Below are 26,596 nucleotides of genomic sequence, written 5' to 3' on the forward strand. Positions count from 1 at the left end.
TGTTCTATCCCCATTCCAACAGTGGACGTTTTACTAATATGTTTCCCCCAACTTTTATTATATGAAACCCAATTTGGAAAATTTAACTTCTTAGGATTTCATTTTGTATACCTAGACTACTAAACAAAAGAAAACAAAAGAAAAATTCCAAAAATTGTGTAGTTTATAGAAAAACAAAAATTTTATTTTTCACAGTTCTGGAGGTTGGGAGCCACACCTTGGGTGTTGAGGGCTTACTTTCTGCTTCATAGATGACCCTCTTTTCACTGTAACCTGTTGTTACTGACAGAAAAATAAGAGAGTCCTCTTAGACCTCTTTTAAGAACACTAATCTCATTTATGAGATCAGAGCCCTAATCACCTTCTTAATATCCTTACTTTGGGGATTAGGATTTCAACATATGATTTTGTGGGAAACACGAACATTCCAACCATAGCATTTTCTAACCCTCAATATCATGGGTAACCTTAAGTCATAATGATTGACCAGGCTTGACATCTGAACAACATCAGTTATTTCTTCCTGATACTTAAAGATTCTCACATTGAATCCTTGGTAATTATTATGTGTCGTGAATTTATCTATCATGCTTTTGTAGATGTCTAATTTATTGTCCAATAGCCAATCAATGACTAATAGAATTTTACATTTTGTGGCAAAAAATCACATTGCCATGTAATTTTGGAGTTAAGTGTCAGTGATCAATTAGTGGGATAGAGGAAGATATGATCCTTTTCAGCCTGATTTTGGGAATTGGATGTTAAAAGTGACCATGTACTTTTGGAGATGTTACATGTTTTCTGCACTCTTGGGTCTCCATAGAATCATGTATTATCAGTGCTTACCAGCAAATACACAGGAGGCCTCGGTTTTATTGCTTGCTTTGTCTGTATCCTTTTATAAAATGCTATTATGAGCAGTAATAATGGAATTATAATTTTTGTAATATATATAGTACCAGAAATTTCTTTAGTTTCTACATTGATCCTTCATGCCTCTGTAGTCTATGACATTCTATGCTTCCTAATTTTCCAAAGGCATATATATATATATACACACACACACACACACACACACACACACACATGTATGTATATAAATGTGGGCATTGATGTTGAGAAAGGTTTTAGTTCATTTGAAAAATAATTCCTATTTTAAAAAGCCAAGTTAAAGATCTATAATCACCAAAGTCCATATCCATTACTGACTTTGGGTGGGGTTGAGCTATATACAGTGTTAGACAGATGGAAGCTTTTCTCCCAAATTGTCACTATTTTTGGGACCTACAATTCTCCCTGAATGTCTCTTATTCATATAATGTTATTGAAGGCTAATGCTACAGGTGGAGAAGCAGTATGTGTGAAAATTAACTGATTCACCCATCTGCCCAATGGATTCACATTTGATGAGTTTCTACACATTAGTTATTTTACTTAATGGGAAATTATTTTATCTTTATTTAACTAACCATGCCTCCCCAGTACCTATTAGGTACAATTCAATCTTTTCAATGTAGAGTTCAATGTGCATACACAACCTAGGACCCTTGCCTCTCTAGCCTTACTTTCTATTTTTTCTTTTCCTGGTGTTACTAAAAGCTCTGTCCTTGTCCTCGATGTCAATCCAATAACAAGGCCATACATGGTTTTGAGAAAAAGGAAAAAGAAGTTTTATTGCTTTGCTAGCAAAGGAGAAACACAGGGGACTCCCATCCCAGAGGTGTGATTCTGCCTGTCCAGAGGAACAGGGGGATTTTAAATGAACTATTCAAAGGCTACATTCCAGGTGTACCCTGGTAGGGTGTCCGAGGTATGCCCTGATGGTGTATTGAAATTCACTTGTTAATTTGGGTGACAGTCACTTCCTAGATCTTCCTGTAGCTCCTTTCTGTGGAGCACAGCTAACTCCAGGTAATCTTCTTTACTGCCCCAGGTTGGGGGGCAGGGAGAGGGAGAAGAGAAAAAGAAAAGCATGTTCCTTTAAAAATAAGCAGAGGGCTATATTCAAAAGGTAAATTGGAACACTGTTACACTGAGACTTTGCTAGTTAATCCAGGTTCCTAAAGTCTCTAGAAATTTTTTTTTAAAAAATTATATGTAACAAGCATTTACTATATACCTAGAAAATATTCCTTTTGCTCATCATACTTGGTAGTCTTACATGGCCAATTCAAATTTGTCCAATTATTCATTCATATAATAAGTGAAACCTACCAACTATGTGTGACTGTAAATGAACTAGAAGATAATTCCTAAGGTTTTTTTTGTTTTGTTTTGTTTTTTGGTGGTGGTTGTTACTGGGAATTGAACCCAGGGCCACTCTACCACTGGGTTATATCCACAGGCCTTTTTTATTTTGATATGACCTCTCATTAAGTTGCTCAGGGTGCTGACCTCAAATTTTTGATTCTTCTGTCTCAGCCTCCTGAGTAACTGGAATTATAGGCATGTGTCACTGTTCCCAGCCTTAGATATTTTTAAAATATATATATATATATATATATATATATATATATATATATATATTGTTTATTTTTTTCCAGACCAGTGAAAACAGGACTCAAAGACCCAAATAAATATTGAGGGTTGTTTTCCTTTTTGTTTAGCTGATTTCCAACTGTCTTTTTTCAAGTGTATATATACTTAAGGACAAGGTGCTTTTGCTAGTTTTTAATCTTGGACATTCCCTTCCTAATCTTCTTTACTACAGGTGGTTTATTTTGCCTGGGGGGCGGGGGTACCCAGGATTGAACTTGGGGCACTTGACCACTGAACCACACCCCCAGCCCTATTTTGTATTTTATTAGAGACAGGGTCTTACTGAGTTGCTTAGAGCCTTGCTAAATTGCTGACTTTGAACTCACAATCCTCTACCTCCTGAGCAACTGGGATTACAGGTGTGCACCACCATGCTGGCCAACATTTTAAAAAATGTCTTTTTTTTTTTTTTAAGTTGTAGATGGACACAATGCCTTTATTTATTTATTTTCAGGTGTTGCTGAGGATCCAACCCAGTGTAACACATATGCTAGGCAAGTGCTCTACTAGTGAGCCACAACCCCAGTCCCTACATTTATAAAAACTAAAAAAAGAAAAAAAAAAAACTCTCAACATGAGAACAATGGAACACATAGAAATTCTGTTTGGGTTACTAGATTGTGGGTAATATGCATCCATAAGTGGCTAAACTAGGAACCAGTTAGGTAATCTTAAATCTATACGTTTCAGGATAATATCTTACAATACAAAAGAACAATGATTATTAGTCATATTAAAAACGTCTTGGGCTGGGGATATAGCTCAGTTGGCAGAGTGCTTACCTTGCATGTACAAGGCCCTGGGCTCAATCCCCAGCACTGGAAAAAAAAAAAGGGGGTCTGTAAACAAGTCAGGATGGCGCCTGGCATTTTGCAGAGGGAGTGGTTTGTGAAGTACAGCAGCGAGCCATTAAGGGTGGAGATTCCTTATTGGTTGACTGCTGTATCTAGTTTATGTTAATTAAGATAAGCTGTGTGGAATGTATATATACCCCTCCTGTCCTACAATAAACAGCTCCCACTCTTGCTGTATCAATGTACACAAGTTGCTCGTCACCCCCTGGTTGTTTTGCTGCAGCCAGACTGCGGCAGAAAAAGAACATCTTGACCACTCCTATTAATTTCTAAAATATCTTAGTAACATCTTAGTAGTGTATATTTATATATACATAATAACCTACAATTGGACAGATCCAAAGTGACCATCAATAATAATAGACTGGGTAAATAAATTGTAGTACTTTCATGTTAAAATATTACTCAGAAATAAAATTAATAAATTTGTGATGTGCATGAATGTGGATGTATCATCTTATGAATATTGTTTTTAAATATTTTTGTTGAGATAAAATTCATATGCAATAAAATTCTCCATTTTACAGTATATAATTTTAGTGGGTTTTAGTACATTACGATTATGATACCACCATCAGTATATAATTCTACATGATTCCAGAACACTCTATTATCTAAAAAGAAACCTTGTACCAATTATAAATCATTCCCCATTTATCCAAATACCCTTCCTGTTACTTTTTATCTCTATATATTTGCCTATTCTAAAATTTTATATATATGAAATCACACAGTAAGTGATTTTGTGTCTAGCTTCTTTCACTAAGAATGATATTTTCAACGTGATATTTTCATCCATGTTGTAGTGTGTGTTGTGTTTTACTTCCTATTATGACTAGATACTACTCCATTGTGTGGCTATAACGTTGGAAATCTTAGAAAAATACTTATGTGTATACAGTAACTAAACAAATGTGTAGATAATCCTACAGGGATGGGAACACATTTGCAACAATGGTGATGACAACTAGTTAGCAAAACTAGAAAAGAGGATGGAAATAGCTTTGTCCTTTACATTATATCAGAGACAAGCAAACAGAAGCCTAATGATTGCTTTTGTAAATAAATTTATACTGGAACACAGTAGCCATTTAAGTGTGGTCTATGGATGCTTTCCTACTATATTGGCAGAGTTGAGTAGTTAGGAGAAAATCTATATGACCTACAAAGCCAAAATATCATCTGCTCCTTTATAAAAAAGTTGACAATCATGCCTTAAATCATATACAAAAATTAACATAATGTGGACCTAGACTTTAACATAAGAGCTAAGACTATAGATTAGTTATACATAAACACAATAGAAAATCTTTGTTACTTTGGGTTAGGGAAACTTTTTGATAAGATATGAGAAGCATGAACCATAAGAGAAGATATTAAAAAGTTGGAGTTCATGAAAATTGTTTGCTTTTCAAAAAATAATCTTAAGCAAAGAAAATTTCACCCACATCCTAGGAGAAATATATATATATACATACATATGATAACTGGTTTGTAATTTGCAATATAGAAAGAACTCTTAAAGCTCAAAAATAGACAAAAGGAATCCAATAAAATGGCAAAAACTGAACAGACACTTCACCAAAGAAGATAAACAAATAGCAAGTAACCACATGAAAAGATGCTCAACATCATAGATTTTAAAGAAAACACAAATTAAATCACAAAAGTGGCTGTAAAACCTCTAGAATTACCTTTAAAAAGGTGATCAATAATGATGGGTAAGCATGAGGAGCAAGTGAAAATCTCATTAATTGTGAGTAGGAATGGAAACATGGTGCAGTAACTTTGAGAAAGAATTGGTAGTTTCTTATAAAAGACCCATAATATGGTCCTGAGCATCTCACTCCTGGTTAATTACCCCTCAAAAAAGGAAAACATGCATACCCAAGGTTCATATGTGACCAATCACAGCAGCTTTATTTATAAACAGCCTATATCCCTCAATAGGTAAATAAATAAATCATGGTCCATCCATATGATGGAATTCAATTGGGTGAATGGATAAACAAATTGGAATACATTCATGCAATGTAATGCTACTCAGTGGTAAAAAGAAAACAAATAAAGGTATATCCATTTGTTAGTATCATGCTAAGTAAAAGAATCCAAGCACTTAAGACTACATAATTCATGACTCACTCTATAAGGATTCTAAAACAGGTAAATCTAAGGTATAATAACAGAAGACCAAATTGCCATAGGCCAGAATACAAGAGGAAACTTGACTAAAGAGTGGCATAAGAGAACTTTCTCCCATGATGGAAATGTTCTACATCCTAATTGTGATGATGCTTACCTGACTGTAAGCACTTTTTAAAATTTATTGAAACATTCACTTAAGATGGGTGATTTTAATTTTATATTATTTACACTTTCATAAATGTTGTTTAAAAATGTGTTGAAAAGGTATATGTGTGAGTGTGTGTGTGTGTGTGTGTGCACATGTGTGTGTGTGTTTGTGTGTGTGTATAAATTTAATAGCAGCATAGGACTTGTATATGTTTTACTTCATGGGAACTACATTGATAAAGGCTAAGGGTGATTTTTTCTACTGAAAGCAATATGTCATCTGAATATCCTTATTCATGCATCTTTGTAAACAATTGAAGTTGTCCTTTTAATGAAATTATCTATTTAAGGTAAATTTCTAGTTGTTGTATTGTTCAGATGATGGACTTATACAATTTTTACACATATTGTCAAACTGTTACATGGCAAGGTCATACCATATTGCGTTCCAGCCAGCAGTGCATGAGATCATTCACTTCCCCATTCTTACACCAATATAGAGTGAAAGATAACTAATTCTGATTTAGTTCATACTTATTTGATTAGTAATGAAATCAAACAAGCTTATACTATTTTTGTCATTTCTATTTTTCCTTTTTTTCAAGTAGTCTGTACATGCCCTTTGCACATTTTTCCACTGAGTGTTTTTATACCAGTATGATGGATTTTTATATGCATAATATGTAACTGCTCGGTCATATGGAAATATTTTCCATTTCCAGTTAGTCATTTGCATTTGAATCCTTACTATTTTCTTTTTTGGACATAGAGCATACAGCTGCTTAACATGTTCATATAATGGAATCCATCAGTCTTTTTCTTAATGGTTCCTGCCTTCAAATCCATATTTAGAATCTCCATTGCCCTCTCTTTATATTTAAATATTCAGTAATATTTTCCAGTCAGTCCTTCAAAATTTTTATCTTTAAAGCTTTGTCTTTTTATTTTATCTGGAATTAATTTGGATTATAATATTAGAAAGGGACTTAACTTTGTGTCAAATAATTCATTGGTTTTTCCAGAACCACGCACAAAAATAATCCTTCCTTTTTCCCACTGTTTTTCATGTGCCTTTAGCATATATTATCTTGTAAACTTGCATGTAGTTGATTTTGTTTGGGGTCTTTATTTTCTATTTCAGAATTTTATCCTTGGAGCAACAAGATTTTATTTTAAGTGTTTTACTTCCTTTCATGAATATGTTTTAAATTTCTATCAATAATTTTTATTATTCTTAAAACATATTTCTTTTTTGAGAGAGAGAGAGAGAGAATGAATGAGAATGAATCTTTTTTTTTTTTTTTTTGTAGATGGACACAACACAGTGCCTTCATTTTTATGTGGTGCTGAGAATCAAACCCGGGTCCCGCCCGTGCTAGGCAAGCGCTCTAACACTGAGCCACAATCCCAGCCCCTTAAAACATATTTCTTGATTCTCTTGTCATTTTTAATTCCAAATAAATTGAAATATTTAAAATATTAATATTTTTCAGTAAAATTGTTTGGTCTCTGCCATGAATTTAGTACATATTAGCTTTATATTAGGGACTTGCTTTGTATGTATGTGTGTGAATGTGTGTTTAATGTGAAGGACACTTTATTTGCTACATTTTATAACAATTTATTCCTGATATACAGGTTTTGGAAATTTTATCTCTTAGGTTTTTTATTGTTATCTAATATTATCACATGGTTTTTCTTCTGTGATATACTAATGTGCCAGAGATGCTTAATTCTTTACCATTCATGCTATTCTTTTCTAAAAATTCTTGAGGAATTTTTTCTAGTCAATTGAATTAGTAGTCAATTTTAAAGTCCATGAAGTGATACCTTGAGTTTAAAACATACTGTGAAACAGGAGATATGAAAATATGATTATCATTATATTTTATGAGAATGCATAAATCCAAACCCTTGCTGAATGAGATTGACCTGTGAAAGGCCAAAGGAAAGCTTCACTATATTGCCACTACTTACCCTTTCTTATCTTCATTTCTTTATCTCTAAAAAAGGGATCTATTAAAATTCTTTCACTGATTTCTGTGCTGTTTGTAAGTGCTCTTAGGGGTTTGTATGCATATTTTTATCTCCATCAACACCCACCTATTTCATGCGATGTAAACTATTTTTGTTTTTTATAACAAACTTTTCTCTCCTCCTCTAGCCTTTTGGTGTTCCTGTCCAACTGATTAAAGGCCCCACTGGAACCTTTTAGGGTTTCCTTGGTGACATGTCTATTTGTTTTGTTGAATGGCTGTTTGTACTTTTTTCCCCTTAGTTCTAGAAAACAAGAGAATCCAAATAAACCAATAGAAGCTACTGTATTGAACACAATGAAGGTTTCTCTGGTAACATAGGACTCTTTCCCTCACCATCAACTCCTTTCCTTTTCAACTCTGTTCTACTCTGATCTGTCAATCAGATCCTCCCTCTTAGTTCATTTATTCTTTTATAATAAGTTAATTGAAATAAAATAATTAACTGATCCAGTTACCCTTCTAAGCTTCACTCAAGCACATGATTGTCTAAATTTTTAGTGTGTCCAAATAGCAAATTTCCTTTTAAGAGTTCTTAAGAAAGTTTACTTTAAAAAGTAGAAAATGTCTAAGGAAAATGGCATATAGCATATTGCTAAAAGACATACTTGTTTCTTTTTCTCCCTCTAGAATTTTTTCTAAATGTCCACTTTAATTATACTATATACGCCCCACCTAGCACAGTAAATGATTATATTATTAGTGTGTCAAATCATTCAAGAGGAAGAAGTTTCAATGTGTTATCTTTGTAATCATCTATGCATTTTCTTAATTCAATATAGCACTTTCTCTTAAGAACTTTTTAAAAGCTCCCACTATAAACCATTAATCACAAAATATAACTTAGAGATGAATTGAAGAACTGCTAAGACACATCAATTTCACATTTGTAAAGCAAAAGAATAAAACATTTCTGAAGGCACATTTTAAAATGAGGCAAAAATGCATTAAATACAAATCTCTTGTGAGTATTTAAATATACCTGCAATATATGCTATAATATATAATCCAACCAAGTAATTACTAAGACTTAAAGTAAATTTCAGGCCTATATTTTTCTCTTGTTATTTTTCTATTATGCATTCAGAACTTCAAGTGAAGCAGAAATAATAAGTCACTGTGTGTAGGCAGCAATTATTGTTCCAGGTTTCTCATATTTTCCAAGATTGTCAAACATTGCCAGACCAAATTGAATCAGTAATATTTTAATACCTTCTTATTGCATAGTTCATTTTGTTAATCAAGTAGGAATAACATAATGTTTTGTTTGGTTAATGGCAGTGTGCATCAAAGTTGATAAAAAAAATTTCATGAGGTGGTTTTGTTTAAATTTGGCTATGGCTTGAAAAAAATTAAGAGCTACCTAGAAGTGGATCTTAAAGTATTTTTATCAGTAGAGGATAAGATTATTTTATTGTTGCTGTAATGCTGCCATGTAAGAAAACTATGATTTAAATTTAGATAGATCTTCTACAGTGTATTTGTCCTGACAATGATTGCTTCTGAATTTAATTACTTGGTATCAAAGAATGATCATAGGAATTAATTCTACAATATCAATATGAATTACTTTTTCATTTTAAGGGTTAGCTAGAATCCTAAATGTAAATCATTTATAATAACATTTCTATGTTTTTTCCAAAGAATAGAGGTAGACAAAATAATATGAATATAAATAAGCAAAATATTTCTTGCTCACTCCACTTAATGATTCCTTATTCCTTTACACATTGTGTTAGTCAGTTTCTGTCATTATAAAGAAATACTTGAGATAATTAACTTATAAAGAAAAGAGATGATTTTGGCTCACAGCTTTAGAGGTCCCAGTCCAAGATCTGGTGGATTTGTTGCTTTGGGCCTCTGGTGGGCTTGACAGATGGCAATGGCAGAGAGTATGTAGCAGAGCGCACTTCTTATCTCATAGCAAGGAAGCAAAGACAAGAAAGAGAAAGGGGCCAGGGTCCCACAATCTCCCTCAGGGGCATATCCTCAAAGACTTAAGAACCTCCCTCAGGGCCCCTCCTTCTAAAAGCCTTCCAACAGCACCACCCTGGAAACCTTATAATGCATGGATTTTCAGAGGACATTCAACCTCCAAATATTATACATATTAGGCCTTTCATTTTGTTTTTCATATTGAATTTTGTGATTCACTTGCATTAGCATCACTTAAAATATCTTTAAAATGAAGATTCCTGAGTTCTATCCCAGATGGATTAAATCAGAATCTCTTCATGCAGGGGTTTGCATTTTTCCAGGTCTCAGAGTGATTATGAGACTTGGTAAAGTTTAGGAACCACTGTCTTAAGGATAAAGGTTCTGATAATACCCTCTATGCATTCTTATGCATTTTTCTTTTAGAAAATCCAAACGTGCTCATTAAAATGCTGATGACTCCAGAAGTTGTATGTGTTGCAAAAATCTTTTCTGAGATCCAGACTTATATATAGACCTGCTTATCTCATATAACTGAGACATTGTGATAAAGGGATATCTACCATTCCACCTGACTCACAGTACATACAGACACACATGCACCCCTCTTCCCTTGACCTGTACTGCTGCTTTTGAAGCCTAATTTTGACCAAACATTACAGGATTATGTCAGCCACATCCACTTATTAATCCTGTCAATTCTCTCTTTGACATATACATATCTTTTTTCCATATTCAGTATTGAGCCCAGGGCTTCACAAATGTTGGGCAAGTGCTCCACCACTGAGTTATCATCAGCCTCTCTTTTATGTTTTAAATTCACTGACTTTCCTCTTCATTCTTATTGTCCTATCTTATTAGTAACCACTGTTATCTTTTATTGGATATTTTCAATACCTTTTTTTATAGATTTCCTTAGTTTCTCTTGGTCCCTCCCCAAACTTTTCACCAAGAAACAACAGTAGTAATCATCCTAAATACAAATATTATCATTATTTTCCTGCTTAAAACTCTTCTCAAGAGTCTCTTATACTCACCAGGATAAAAGTCCACATTTATTAAATTCTCATATTGTTGCAGGGCAAAGTCCTACCACAGAGCCAAGGCAGCCACAGTGGTCTTTTCTCACTGGTTCTTGTGATCATGCCAGAAGATTTCAGACATGTTGTTCAGAGTAGCAATGGAGAGAGTGTGTCCTCTGAGAGAGGAGAAGGAAAATGACCCTTAACAAGTCAGAGGTTTCTAAGGATTATTGGATCCCATTGTCCTTAATCAATTTCTTATATTCCCTTAATATGTTTATTACCCTTTGAATAACCCTCAGAAAACTTTTGTTAGGGTCTAGGATGTCCTGGTCACAAGGAGTGGTTGTAACATAGTTGTAACATTGGAGTAGTTGTAACATAGTTTTGGTGATAAGGAAGGGTCATAGACACCCAGTAGTTTTTCTTAAGAAGACATAACTAATTGTCATTGGGAAAGATTTTGACATGCCAGGTCCACCTCTTTCAGGTACTTGTGTATCTGATAAGGATCCTTGTGGTTTTCAGTCACCCTTCATTGTCTTCTTGCTGCTCATGTCTTTCCCTACATGGCTGACTAGCTACCTAACAATACTACTGTTTATGACTTGGTTGCTCCTTCTCTTTTAACTATTTCTCCTACCACTCCTCTTTCTCTCCATTTGCCCAGAACTCGGAACAAACCATACTATCTTGATCCTCCATGGCATGTATGAAGTCATTATGAAATTTTTCATTTGTCCTTTCTTCTAGAGTTGGTTTGCTGATCTTTATATCCCCAATGCCAAGCACAGTTCTCAGTACCCAATATAAATTCTTGTTGCATGAATAGATGAATAATGGATAACAATAACATGTATTTGTACCTATTAATAATATGCAGTGTAATATAGTATAAAAACAAGTTCTGGAAACAGAATCTCTGGGTTGCTCTCTGGCTTTGCTACTTATTGTATGACCTCAAACAATTTACCTAAATATGTCTGTGCTTAAGGTCCCTAATCTTTAAAATGGTTCTATTAATACGCCCTATTCCCTAAGATTTTTGTGAAGACTAAATGAGAAAATACATACAAAGTCGTCCAAAAAGTACCTGGCACAGAACAAGTCCTGAAAAAGTATTAGCTATCATTTTTTTTCATGTTTCAAGAATTATTTCCCAATTCTTAGTGAAATCATCCTTTTACTCATTTAAAAATTTATTTCTCTCCTCTCAGTTATCATCTTGAAGGAATCATATTTGTTTTAGTCTAAATGTAATAGATGCCTTTCCTTTTCCTCTCTCATTTTAGAAGTTCTTCTCTCTGGATCTTCCCTAGCTCTGACATTGCTAAGTGTGAGGACCAGAATTTTAAACAATATTTTTGGTGAGAATATAGACTCAAATGAAAAATAAGTTTAGTTTCTACAGAGTTTCCTGTGGTGAGCCGTTTCTGTGTACTGTGGCCGCCATTACAAGATGGCGCTGGTTTCCGCTGTAGTCTGTGACAAACAACTCCTTATCAGAATGAGTTGGCACGCTGTGACTTGGCACCCTATGAGAAAAGTCCACGTGGCAGTTGTGCATTGGGGCTTTATCTGCTTTATTAAGGCTGGGGCACATGGGAGCAGGGGGAGAAACAAGCTAAAAGACATGTCAAAACAAAGGCCTGAATAAACTGCTGAAGGAAGAATCCTGTGTCGTGTTTCCTTTGCTGACGAGGGGTCGCGGCAGTTTCCTGATAATAAACATCATTTTTCTTGCCCTGGTAACCACATCAACACTTTGAGACAATATCTTTAGGGAATAGCCTACCAGAACTTTGAGATCATAATAACTTTCTACAGGCATAATTGATAGCTCTAACCCCACATCCCCAAACTTGTGCTTGAGTAAGAGCTTTGCTGACAACAGAAGGATTTATTTTTGTTATTTATTGTAAAGAAAATTAATAAATGGTTAGCCTTGGGGCAGACTTAGACCAATATACTATTATTTCTCACTTGGTTGATTCTTAAAATGATTTGTTAGGGCCAACAATTTAAGTTCTATAAGATGAGGGAAATGGGAGTTTTATATAAATTTGTATATGAAATTTTTATGGTTTTATAAGATTTGTAAGACTTGAATTCTTATTTTACTTTGGCTATTCCAGAGTGTAAATTATAATTTCTGAGTTTGAAAAGAATAGTTTCCTAAACAAATGCTGCACTTTGTCCATAGTTTTGTAGTAATATTTTAAATGAAAAATGAAAAGTTTGAAGGGACAGTTTAACTTTTTCTAAAATAAATCAGATAATCAGAATTTTAGATGTACAAAAGATGTCAGAAGTTATATATTCCAATGTACACATATATGGAAATTGGTAGGCAAATGTCAAAACAAAACTGCTAAATGAATTGTTTTGCACTTCCTGCACTAGGCCCCAGCAGACAGATCAAATGAGAATGGAGTGCTGGGGTTGTGGCTCAGTGGCAGAGCACTTGCCTAGCACATGTGAGGCACTGGGTTTGATTCTCAGCACCACATAAAAAATAAAGATATTGTGTCAATGCACAGCTAAAAATACGTTTTTTTTTTTTAAAAATGAGAATGGAGTGATTTGTGCTCAGTGTCACATAATTAAATTGAACTTTGAAACAGACCAGTTTAAACAACAACAACAACAAAACACCAGGAGATTCCAGTCAACCTGACTTGGCATAATAAGAAAGTCTTCTCTGTTTTAACCCTATAAATCACTGGAATACCAGTCTGCTTGTTGTTTCCTGTTTCTACTTTCTTCAGCCTTTTTCTGCCTACAAAGCCAGCCTCTTCTACTCAACTCATGGTAATACTGATTCTATTTCATAGAATGAAAGTGTTGCTGGATCCTAGAATTTCAAATACAAGCCAATTAGATCCTTAAAATTACATGTGTCATAATTTTATCTTTTGGCAGAACTTATATGTGCTGGCTCTCAGTTTATTGTTTTGTTATTATATGATAACTAATGGAAACAGTTGATAACAACAGAAAAACATTCATTTATAATTAGAAAACAACAAAGAAGAATTGATATGGAAAGGAGATTGCTGAAGCATGGGTTAAAATGACTAGAATGGTGTAATTACATAACAGGATTTTATAATGAGGGGCATAGGGTTATATCATGTTCAGAACTCCAAAGTCACAGGTAAATTCAGTGGAAACAAAACAATACTCAAACAACCTTGAAAGTTTTAGTGAATTGGGTCTTTTATTTGGGAGAACAAGTGTTTCTGCACAGAGACAATACATAAAATTCACCTTAAAATTTCAGAAGGGGATTTGTTCTTTAAAGGAATCTTGTAAAAATTTGCTATAAACAGCAAATATCTTATAAAAATGTAGTCTGCTGATATCCACATCAGAATCACAGGAGAATATTTTTAAAGAAGCAGTTTTTCTAGACTCAGAAATGCAAAATAAGAATTTACTGAAGACAGAGCCTTGGATCTTCATTTTAACCACAACCCCCCACAACCCCCCACAACCCCCACACAACTTCATTCTGTTGCAACATAATGTTTGAGGGTCATTAAATGAGTCTAAGAAACGTTTTACAAACACTGATATCACATAGAGTGAAAATCCATTAAGAGTGCTGAGGAATTAACTTCTATTTAACTGAATTTCTAGTTTAATGTGTGCCAATGTAAAGTCTCTCTTTCCATATTACTTATAAATAAAATTTTTCTGAAAGTCTTTCCTACCTCAGAAAATTGGATTATACCTACCACATATTTTTTATTGCTTTGGGGATTCTGAATTGGGCCATACTATAGGACAGATCTTTGGCATTTTAAAAAATATATTATTTTTTAGTTTTAGTTGAACACAATACCTTTATTTTATTTATTTATTTTTATGTGGTGCTGAGGATCAAACCCAGGGCCTCACATGTGTTAGGGAAGCGCTCTACTACTGAACCACAACCCCAGCCCCTAATCTTTGACATTTGACTATTGTTCAGAAGATACAGAGATACAGAACTGAGTCTGTCTACCAATGCTGTAGAATCTATATGAAAAATTTCATACTTAATTTTATTTAAACATTTCAAATTTAAAATGAAAAAAGATAATTTAGAATTTCCTGTGTGTTCTCAAAATGAACACAACCCTGACCCCAAGACTCTCATTTGTCTCCTCATCTCTCTTTCTCTTTTTAGTCCTTCCCTGAGCGTCACTTCTTTAAAACTAGAAGGTCTCATCTCCATGTTAAAACATCTCTGTCTACTTCTGGGGCTTATTTCTTATTGACTTAAGTTAAAAAAATCATTTCATTGAAAGTCTATATGAGGGCTAGAGTTGTGATTCAATGGTAGAGTGTGCCTAGCATGTTTAAGTCCCTGAGTTTGATCCTTAGCACTCCTCCCAATCCTGCAAAAAAACCCCAAAACCAAAAAGTTCACATGAGTTGACTTTGTATTTGCAATGCTTTGCCTTATCATGTTGGCTTAAAGTTTTGGGGAATGGCTGTTTGTGAAAGCCCTAATATCCAGCTGGGCACAGTTGCACACAGCTAGTAATCCCAGCTACTTGAAGGCTGAGAAAGGAGGATTGCAAATTCAAGGCCAACCTGGGCAACACAACAAAGCAAGATTCTGTCTAAAAAATAAATATAATAATAATTTTTAAAAAATAAGAAAAGAATGACATCAACTGAAAATGAAAATTAAAAATAAAAAAATTAAAAGTCCTGATACCAGGTCTTTAGCTGCAACTTTACTACATAGAAACAAGTAAAGCAGAAAGGAAGGATATAATCTGACAGAATCTTCTTGGGATTATGTACAACTATAGAAAAATATTGTTTGCATATTTATTGTATAATATTTCAATGCACTAGAATCATGATTAGCTTTGTTGGAGCAACAAATTGTATTAATCATAAGTTAGTATAATTGACAATTATAGACCTTTGCTTTTTGATACACTTAGTATACCAGTTAAAATTTAGAATTGTTGCTTTAACAATTAAATTTTTAAATTACTGAAATATAAAACTAACATTTTGTTGTTATAGTTCTGAGCTTAATACATGAAAATATTTTTGTAACCACCATAGCAATTAGTATATGAGACAGTTCAGTCACCCTAAAAAATTCCCTTACAGTGCATCTTTTTAGTCAAAGGCTCTTCCCACCACTAACCAAACCCTGGAAGTCACTGATCTCTTTTCTGTCTATAGTTGTGCCTTTTCCAAAATGTCACATAAATAAATTTATACAAATTACATAACCTTTTGAAATTGGCTTCTCTCACTTAGAATAACGTCTTTGAGATTCATCCATGCTGTTTCACAGGTCAGTGGTTCAAATCTTTTAATTGTTATGTCATCATTTATTTCTCTATTCTGTTTATTTCTTAAAAGAATGTTAGTTTGTTAATTATGTATAAAGCTATAATGGATACTCATGTACAAGTTTTTATATAGACACATTTCTATTTATCTTGGTTTTATACCAAGGAACATACTGCTAGGTAAAGTAATACATTGTTTTACTTTTTGAGAAATTGTCATACTGTTTTTCAAAGTGGTTATATGCTTTTATATCCCTGCCTCCAGTATATGAGAGCTCCAAATTCTTTATATTCTCACCAATATTTGTAAAAGTTTTTATGTAAATGGAAGTTTTTCTTCCTCTAAGGTAAATATTTAGCGTAAGAGTTCTGCATCATTTGGTAATTGTGTGTTTAAGTTTATAAGAAATTGCTTTCCAGAGTGGCTATACCATTTTGCACCCACACCAGCAATATAGGAGTTTTTCAGTTGCTCTGCATCCTCACAGCACTAAATATGTTTAAAGATTTTGTTTTCCATTTTGGTAAGCCTGTAGTGATATCACATTTAGGGTTAAATTCAAATTTCCCTAATGCCTAATTACATTGAACAACACTATTATGTGTTTATTTGACATCCATATAGATTATTTAGTGAAATATCTGTTAAAATCATCTGCACATTATTAGTTTATTTTCTTATCACTGAATTATGAGAGGTCTTTATGCATTTCAGATATAAAAGTTCTCTGTTGGATATGACATTTCTACATACTTTCTCCCAGGCATGGGGTTGTCTTTTTAATTTCTAGAAGGTGTCTTTGTGCAGAGAAAAAAGTTAATTTGAAGAAATTCTAATTTATTGATTTATAATGGATCATGCTATTGCTATCATATTTGAAAACTCTACCTAACCCAAGTCATATTTTTCTACAGTTTCTTTTAAAATTTTGAGAATTTTCTGTTTGACACTTACATCTATGACCTATCTTTTCAGTTAATTTTTATATAATATGTATGACATAACTTGAGACTCATTTTTTTGCACATGGATTTTCAGTTTTTCCAACACCATTTGTTGGCAAAGCTATTTTTTCTCCACTGAATTGCTTTTGCTCCTTTGCCAGAAATCAGTTGAGACAAAATGGTGCGTAAGGAGCTACAAAGTCTCTCTTCCCAGCAAAACATTCATATTCATTGAAAATTATTTTTGAAAGTAACCACCATTTAAAAATCTATGCAAATAATTTTAAGGACATACAGTAAGAAAAAAATGTGAAGCATATCTACTGAATCTTGGTAAGGATAGTGGGACTCCACAACAAGTGGAATTTATCTTAGTAGTAAAGATGATTTGACATGTGAAAATTAATCATTTTAAAATGTATTAAAAGAATAAAGGGCAAAACCCAGATGATGACCTCAAAAGATATCGAGAAAGCATTTATGAAGTCCAATACAGGTTAATACATATATTTTATTTAGTTTCTTGTGCTTCTTGGTTGCCCAGATTGGTTGCCATCAATTGAGGGAATTGTGAGACTTTAAATATTTTCTACACCTCCTTTCTTTCCTCTGTTCCCATAATATGTATGTTGATATATAATGGTTTTTAAGTTTTTAACATTTCTCTGAGGCTCTGTTCATTTTTCTTCAGCCTTTTAATCTCAACTGATCTGTTTTCAGGTTCACTGTTTCTTATACAAGCACAAATTTACTGTTGAGTCCCTCTGGTGATTTTTTCATTTCAGTTACTGTAATTGTCAATTCCATAATTTCTATTTGGTTCATTTTTATAATTTGTATATGTTTATTAATAATATTTCTTTGATCAGTTATACCCTTCTTATGTAGTTCCTTAAATGATGTGCTTTAGTTTTTTAAAAACATATTTAAAGATGATTTAACATTGTTGCCTATTATGTACCATATTTGGGTGTTCTCATAGACAGTTTATATACATTATGATATTTCTCCTGTGTATGGGCCTTATTCCCTGTTCTTTACATGTCTCATGATTTTTTTTTTTGCTGAAAATTGTATATGTTGAATAATATAATGTAGGAATTGTATGTATCACATCCTTTCTTCCCAGAATTTGTTGATTTTGATGCTTGTTTATTCTTTGTTGTTTAGGACTTTCCTCAATTAGCTCTGTGAATTCTATGTTTTTGTCTTGTGTGAGTACTGAAATCTCTGTTTAGTTAGCTTCATGGTTTTCAGGTGATTGGACAGATATTTTTTTAAATGGTTTGGAACTAATATCTCTCACACTCTTGCAGAGTGAATCTATGAGTGTTTGGGGGCATCTTACCCTTCTGTCTTGGTTTCTTTTCCTACTTGTGAAAGATCCTCAAGGTCAGCAAGAGGTGAGAAATTATGGTCGTTTCAGGTTTTCCTTGGACATGTACATGTTTTTATGGTCTTTTAGAGACCCAAGAATATTTTGGAACTTTTCAAAGTCCCCTATGGTCATGTCATTTCCCATGGTTTCCTTTAATATTTTTTCATCTGCTCATTTGCTTTACTATCATTACATCAGTCAGCTATGATGTTAACAATTACCTGATTTTATTCAACGTTTGTCCCCTGGAAAAGGACTATTGTTTCTACTGAGAAATCTTTGAATACATAAGACAAATTCAACTCGTGTGAGTGGAGTTCTAGGGAGTTGCCCACATAAGTAAAATAATGACAGTTCTCTGGGAATGGGGCCTGTTAGAGAGCTCCAAACACACTATTCCTTCTCCAGTGATTTCTATGTTGCTTATTTTCATAGCTATCATGATTACAAAGCTAACGCAAGTTTTTTTCATCTGGTATTCATGATTTTTGTTTGTCTGATTATATATATATATATATATATGTATATATATATATATATATATATATATATACACATATATACATACATATACACATATACACACGTATGTATCATATAACATATGTAAAATGTATGATATATATCATATGTATATACACACAAAAAATTCCATATGTCCTTTAAGAAGTAAATAGAATGGAGAAGCAATAGAATAAATAGAAATGAAAATAAACAGAATACTATTACACAGAACTGGGCAAAAGTATATTCAAAGGTGTATGTTAAAATGGCACAAAATTCACTCTTCTTACCAAGGTCTACCTGTTTCCTCAAACTGATGCAAACCTTTAATTTTCAGTGCTCTGTAAAAGTTAATTTTGACCATTTTTGCCTGTGTCCTTCATTATCTTTAATGGAGGAACAATTTTTCAAACGTCTTTATTAAGGGAGATTTTTATAAACAATCGACCTACATATTTCATCATGCCTTCATTTGGCTGTGCTTCTATCGTAAGTTTAGTTTCTGAAGCTTTAGAGGTATTATTCAGATCTTTCCATTGTGTACCACCCATGAACCAATCTGAGATCTTGTGTTGAAATATCAATGTACACACAATTTTGATGTGGGTCCAGCATTCATTAGCAACCTTGTGGGATTCCATTTTTAAGCTCATACTCCCTGGTCTTCCTCATGTTCTGCATCTCACAAAATCCTGTTTCATGATTATCACACTAAAAAGGAAGAAGCCCCCTGCCCCCCGCTTTGATACAAACTCTCTACATCTGGTCCTTGGGGCAAGTAGAAGGAAAATAGGGAGAAAGTAAGCAACAGACTTTCCCTCTGTGCTCTTTGGACCATCATTCTTCTAGAAGGAGAATTTTCCTTCCTCAGAGTTTAAGGTAGTTGTGTGCCTGCTGATGTACCACTACTGTAGGATTGCAACACCAAGAATGGGGCTTGATTTCAGGCCAGTTCAGGACAGGAAAAGTACAAAGGATCTATGCCACTCTCTATACTTTGGGCATCCTCCTTCCTGATTGAGACTAGAAGAGAGTGGGGGCTTCCACTGGACTTCTTTCTGTCTGCACTTGGTATAATTTTAGGATGTAGACTGCATTTGATCCAAGTTAGGACCTATAGAAGTAAAAAAAAAAAAGTAGCTTGATGCTGGTTTGTTTGTTCTTTCAGTTCTGATTTTCTTCCTAATGTTCTTGCTACATTAACTTTTCAGATGCCTCAGACAGCTGATGTACTCAATATATCCATGGATTTCAGTTGCGTTCATTGACTGGAGGCCAAGTGGAGTATACTTACTCCATATCAGCAGGAAATAGAACTCTTCAATTTTTGAGACACTGAGAATCATATTGTATTTCTTTTATTATTAAATATATTAAACTTTAAATGCATTCAACCTTCTCATAGAAAAAATGCTTGTGATGAACTTACAAGAAAGGTAGAAACAGCATCTTCAATAACAAATTGATTAAAAAATTCAAAACCTTCCAAAAATGAAAACCTCTTCAATAGAGGAGAATTGAGAGCATTTTCAGAGATATTATTTTTTAATTCATAGATTAAAATATGGAATGAAACAGAATCTTCTTCTCTTTTCTAAGTTACAAATAAGCCCATCCTAGATGAGAACATTGAGTTTTTCTGTGAGTTGAAGAACTGGCCAAAAATGTTTAACCTTAAATCTTCTCCCAAATAATCTTAGACATTCAAGAGACATAGGAAGACACCAGTGTAACTCTACAAGTAACTGTAATATTACTATTTAAAGTTGTACATAAAAATTGTTATTTAAAACCTAAATTTCTCATTTGTATATAATAAATAGACATTATATTCTGGGGAGAAATTCAAATGAGCTTTCATGCAGTGAAGACATAATAACCCAAGTGCAAACAATGCTCAACTTTCTTACACAAGATTATTTTCAACGAGTATCAAAATTGGTTGGTCTTATCTGAGGGTCAGAGATCTTTTTAAAAATCAGAAGAAATCTAGGTCCATCTGCCCAGAGAAATGCCCACACACTTTTTTTCATCTAATATCCATGACTTTTGTTCATCTGATTTTGAAAATATATTTCATACAACCTGTAAAACATATGTAATCAGATGAACAAAATCATGAATATACATATACAATATTTTGCACATGTTTTTAAAAGTTTTGCATATTCCCAAATTCTGGATTAAGAACTCTTCACCTAGAAATGAATGATGAATAAATGCATATTTTCAGCCCCCCTCTCCTGAGTCCAGACTTTTATTTTCAATTATCTATGAGAAATGTCACATGTGTGTACTGGAGTCACTTCAGATTGAGCTGTCATCCTAAACTTGTCACATTCCTGTTTTCCTTTTCTAAGTTAATGAATTTACCATCCACCTGGTCACCAAAAGTAAAATCCTAGGAGTCATCTCAGAATCTCTTTCTCCTTCACACTTCACTTAAAATCAAAGCTAGCCCCATCCATTCTACCTTCTAAATAGTGACTACACCTATTCCCTCACCTCCATCCTCACTGCTGAGAACTGAACTGAAGCCCTAGTTATGTTCTACTTCATTTGTTGTAGGGGGCTCTTAAGTTGGTGTCTATTCCATATTTGCCATATCCTTCACATTGTTGCCATTTCTAAAATGTGAATTTTTAACATTGCATTCTTCTTCTGATGCCTAAAGCAGTGATTTGCAGAAAGAAAGTAAATTAAATAAAAATCAGCAGACTCCTGTCTGTTTGTCAAGTGAGATATCTGTGGAAACCCTGTATATCAAATAGAAAAAATGGGATTAAAATTGGGCTGGGGTTGTGGCTCAGTGGTAGAGTGCTCACCTAGTACATGTGAAGCCCTGGGTTCAATCCTCAGTACCACATAAAAATAAATAAATAAAATAAAGGTATTGTGTCTAACTACAACTAAAAACTAAATTTAAAATATTGGTATATAATGTTATTATCTAAACATACCCTATGAAAAGTCTTACCATGCAATGGGAACCTGTTTCAGTTAGTACTTGACAGACTCATTCTAGACTTCTTAGGTATAATTTTTATCAGCAAGGATGAATTTTCTATAACAGCCAGAGATTCTAATAAACAGGCAAGTTTGCAGAACACTTGGGGTTGAGGAAGGCATCAAGTCCAAATGATTTTAAGTGATAAAAAAGGGACATTACAAGTTGACCCCAATTAATTTTTCTAACTTACATTTTTCATATAGCATATGTTCCAACCACATCAATACACTCATCATTCCTTTAATTTGCTACACCCATTTTTTTGTCAATACGTCTTTGCACATCAAATTTCCTTTTCCTAGAATGCTTTTCCTTACCTTATCCACCTGTTGTCTGTTTCCTTGAATAACCACAGCAAAAGTTCTGTGAAATGTTTTGTGACTTCTCATTCTAGGACTTATTTAGCACATTATACATCTTAGTCTCTGCCAATAACTTGATGACAAGCACTATATCTTATCTCTCTTTGTATCCTCTTTAACACAAAATGCAATATCCCGTACATAACAACCACTCAATAAATGTGTTAAATATTGAATGAGAGAATTCATGAATTCATGAATAAATAAATGAATAAATTCATGAATAAGTGAACAACCAAGTTCAGCAAATATCATATTTTAAAAAGAGAGCATAATTATTTGCATAAAGGAAGAAATTGAGCTTACATTAATTTGTATTTTATAACACTTTGCTATATACAATATGATGAAGGTATGGGTATAAGTCAATATTAATGTATAATCCAGGCACAGTTGGTTAAAAACATGTGAAGTATCCGAGATCCACATTCCTGTGATGGGTAGTTATTATTCCAACAATATGCTTCAAATTCTTCAAATTTTTGGTTCTTTTTTTTTTCATGATCTGTGATTGTTTTTAATTATCTTAAATCTTATGGTAACATATTTTAGAAATTTGTACTAATGGGTAATTCTCTTTTACCTTAATCTTTCCATCTAATAAGTTGGCAAAAAGCACCACTACCAACCATCAAGATGTTCCATAGTATTGTTTCTGAATAGTTGTTTAAAAACGATCCTGAATGATAACTTAGTCTTACAAAATAAAGAATTAAAAAGTAAAGTCTAACTTGTTATTGTATTATGCTGACTTAAAAGCATCTGAACTTATAGATCAATTATAAAATGTGAGAAGTGTTAAATATTCTTTATTTAATATCATATATAAACCACACTAAAATGCCTTTCCATAAGGAAAGAACAGCATTTTAGATACAGGGAATTCTAATTAAATTGGCATGGTCAACAAAAATATATAGTAGACACTGCTTCCTTATCTTCAACCACTGCCTTTAATAGGCTAGTGAACACAAATTGAAACAAATGTGAATCATGCTTGGTTCTGAGTGAAGGGATTTCCCCCATATTTAAACATATTCACATAATTAGTTCTATAAACCTAAATATAAAACCAGTTTTCAGATGTCATTCACCATTTTTGTGAAATACTGAGCATTACTAATTAAGTCCAACCATAACTTTAAAAAGGGGAAACAGTGATAGAATTTACTGAAGTGGGAATATAACCAAAATATTAATTTAACTACAAGTCAGTTTTACTTAAATCAGGATTGTCCAACAAAAATAATTTTGTCATTCATGATCTGATTTCTGGTATATCACATCAATTAAATTATGGTGCACATAAAAAAGCCAAGAGACATTTCTGTTTGGTAATAAATAAGGCAGTAGCTATTACTCATTAGTGGCTTTTTTTTTTTTTTGAGGTAAGCTATTAGGTCTGCCCTTTCTCCTTTCTTCTTAATGCCAGCAAAGATCATTTTTTGCTCCAGAGATGTACGTTTTGGGATTCTCCAAATACTCCATCAGTGTATCCGCTCCCCAGGTGCTGCCTTTGTTCTTGTTGGCATCTGTATAAGAGAATCCAGCAGCCTGACCTGTCTTCCGCCCAAACAGTCCGTGAAGATTTGGCCCAGTCTTGTGCTTGCCTCCCTTTTCCACGGTGTGGCACTGGGCACACTTCTGAACAAAAATCTTTTTGCCTTTCTCAACATCACCTATTTTTTTTTTTTTCATTTGTAGTTGGACACAATATCTTTATTTATTTTTATGTGGTGCTGGGGATCCAACACATTGCCTCACACATGAGAGGCGGTCGCTGTACCACTAAGCCACAAACCCAGTCCCAACATCACCCATTTTTAATTCATTCTTTCATCAGTAGCGCAAAGAAGGTTCCGGATCAGAAGCTGTCCCACTCTGTAGCCCAAGGACATGCCAGTCTGCACCTATGAAAATTTTTGGTTCTAAACATACAAAATAGGGGTTTAAAATTAGAGTAAGAAACAATGCTTCACTTGTAAATTTAGAATAGTTCAAATTTTATGGTTGGCTAGAAAGTTGTACAGGAAACTTTACCCTTGTATACAGGGATCTGGTAAGCCCAGCCAACTAACAGCTTCAAAGAAACTCCAGATTCAAGACACTGTTGGGACTGATGCCAACCCTCCACCCCCAGCCTCCATTCTTAATATGGGAATCGGCTGTCTGTTGTAATTATAAGAGTTGCTGATCCTGCCATCAGAATGTTGGTGCACCCATTTCCAAATGAAATGTTCACGCAAAGTGCCAAGGATAGATGATGAATTCAAAGAACATAGAAGAACAGGTTGTATGACATTTTTTGCCTGATCGTTAATGTTTTAAATGTGGCGGAATGCAGCCGGAGACTTGCTTTCGTTGTAATATACCATCTGGTATATATACAAGCAGAATGCATATAGTTCCTACCTATATTTTTCTTCCACAACTTTTTATTTTAAAAAGTTTCAAACCTACATAAAGTGTAATGAACTACCATGTACCCGTTACCTAGATCTACTAATTATTAATATAAAAAGACACATACCAAAAAGTAAATGGTCTTTCTTCTCCTACTATATGTATTTAGTGCTTATTTTTAAATTTTTTTTTAAATTTAATTAGTTATAAGTGACAGTAGAATGCACTTTGATACATGATATATAATGGAGTATAATTTCTCATTCTTTTGGTTGTACATGATGTAGAATCAAACCAGTCATATAGTTATATATGTACATAGGGTAATAATGTCTGATTCATTCTACTATCCTTCCTACCCTAATCCCCCTGCCCTCCCTTCACTCCCCTCTGTCTAATCTTAAGTAGCTCTATTTTTCCCTAGTCCCCCTACCCACCCCCCCACCCCATTGTGAATTAGCATCTGCATATCAGAGAAAACATGGTTTTTTGAGATGGGCTTATTTCACTTAGCATGATGTTCTTCAGCACCATCCATTTACCAGAAAATGCCATAAATTCATTCTTCTTTAAGGCTGAGTATAACTAGTATATTTCATTACAATACACTCCTATATTCTTTACCGTAAATGTTGTAGGAAAAAGATATCCTCATACATCTTAGCAATACACTTAACACATTCAAAAACTTTAACAGTGATGTGATACAATTATCTAATATACACTCCATTACCCATATTTTTCTTCAATTGTCCTATTAATGTTATTTATAGATCTTCAATTCCTGATCCAGAGTCCAATCAAAGACCTCAAATTACTTGTCTTTCTCATACCTGTTCGGCCTCTTTAATCTAGAATAGCTCTCCAGCCATTTTCTCTTTTTATTTGTTTTTCATGAAACTTGACATTTTTGAGAAAGCTAGGCCAGCTGTTTTGTGTAATGGCTATAAATTTGGGCAAGTCTGATTGATCTTTATAATTGTATTTAGGTTAAACATCTGTGACAAAAATGTCACATAGATTATGTTTTATTTGGTTAATGTGGTACTTAACAGATTTCTATTGCAAAAGGCAACTTTCTCCTTTGTAATTAGTAAATTGTAGGTCAATCAATACTTTTAGACTATGTGAATGTCTTGTTTCTAAACCTTTGTCCATTGATGATTTTTTTGTATCCTTGGTTGAATTAATTGTTATTATGGTATTTGTAAAATGCTGGTTTTCCATCAGTTTTTTTCATTAGATAGAATATTCTATAAAGAACTTCACATACACCTTTTTAATATTACCATGTACTCATGGGTTATGTTTTATTCAATGTGCTTTAACCCACTGCTATTATTATTATTATTATTATTATTGAACCCAGGACCCTGTGCATGCAAGGCAAGCACTCTACCAACTGAGCTATCTCCACAGCATGCTATCATTATTATTATTTTTTTAAAGAGAGATAGAGAGAGAGAGAGAGAGAGAGAGAGAGAGAGGGAGAGAGAGAGAGAGAGAGAATTTTAATATATATATATTTAGTTTTTGGCGGACACAACATCTTTGTTTGTATGTGGTGTTGAGGCTCAAACCCGGGCGGCATGCATGCCAGGTGAGCATGCTACCACTTGAGCCACATTCCCCAGCCCTCATTATTATTTTTAATAGTCAATTTTTTAAATGATCAAGTGGGTTCTTCCCCAAGCTGGTTCTCATGGTTTTTGACATATCTCTTTCAACATTTGAGTAGTTTCTTGCATTCTAACTCAATATGATACTCCTAGCTAATCTTACACTTTCCCTCTCCAGACCTGAAATCAGCCATTTCTCTAAGGACTCATGGTTCTTTCCAGTGAAGAAAACATTTAGGGACCAAGACCTGGATACTAGATGTTCTTATTGTTCCTGGGATGTCACTGCTTCTAGGTCATTTCATTGGGTAAAGCTTTGAATTCCTGAGTTCACACTGATAAGTGTAATTCTAATCTAATGCTAGAGGTTCTTCTTTGCCCTTTCCATA

At 33.7% G+C, this 26,596-nt stretch overlaps 1 pseudogene; it reads right to left on the reverse strand.

Moving 5' to 3' along the window:
* Positions 1–23,474: 23,474 nt before the first annotated feature.
* On the reverse strand, positions 23,475–23,883 carry LOC113198308 (cytochrome c, somatic pseudogene; annotated as a pseudogene).
* Positions 23,884–26,596: the final 2,713 nt, after the last annotated feature.

Source organism: Urocitellus parryii, chromosome X, assembly GCF_045843805.1.
Source record: "Urocitellus parryii isolate mUroPar1 chromosome X, mUroPar1.hap1, whole genome shotgun sequence".
NCBI lineage: Eukaryota > Metazoa > Chordata > Mammalia > Rodentia > Sciuridae > Urocitellus > Urocitellus parryii.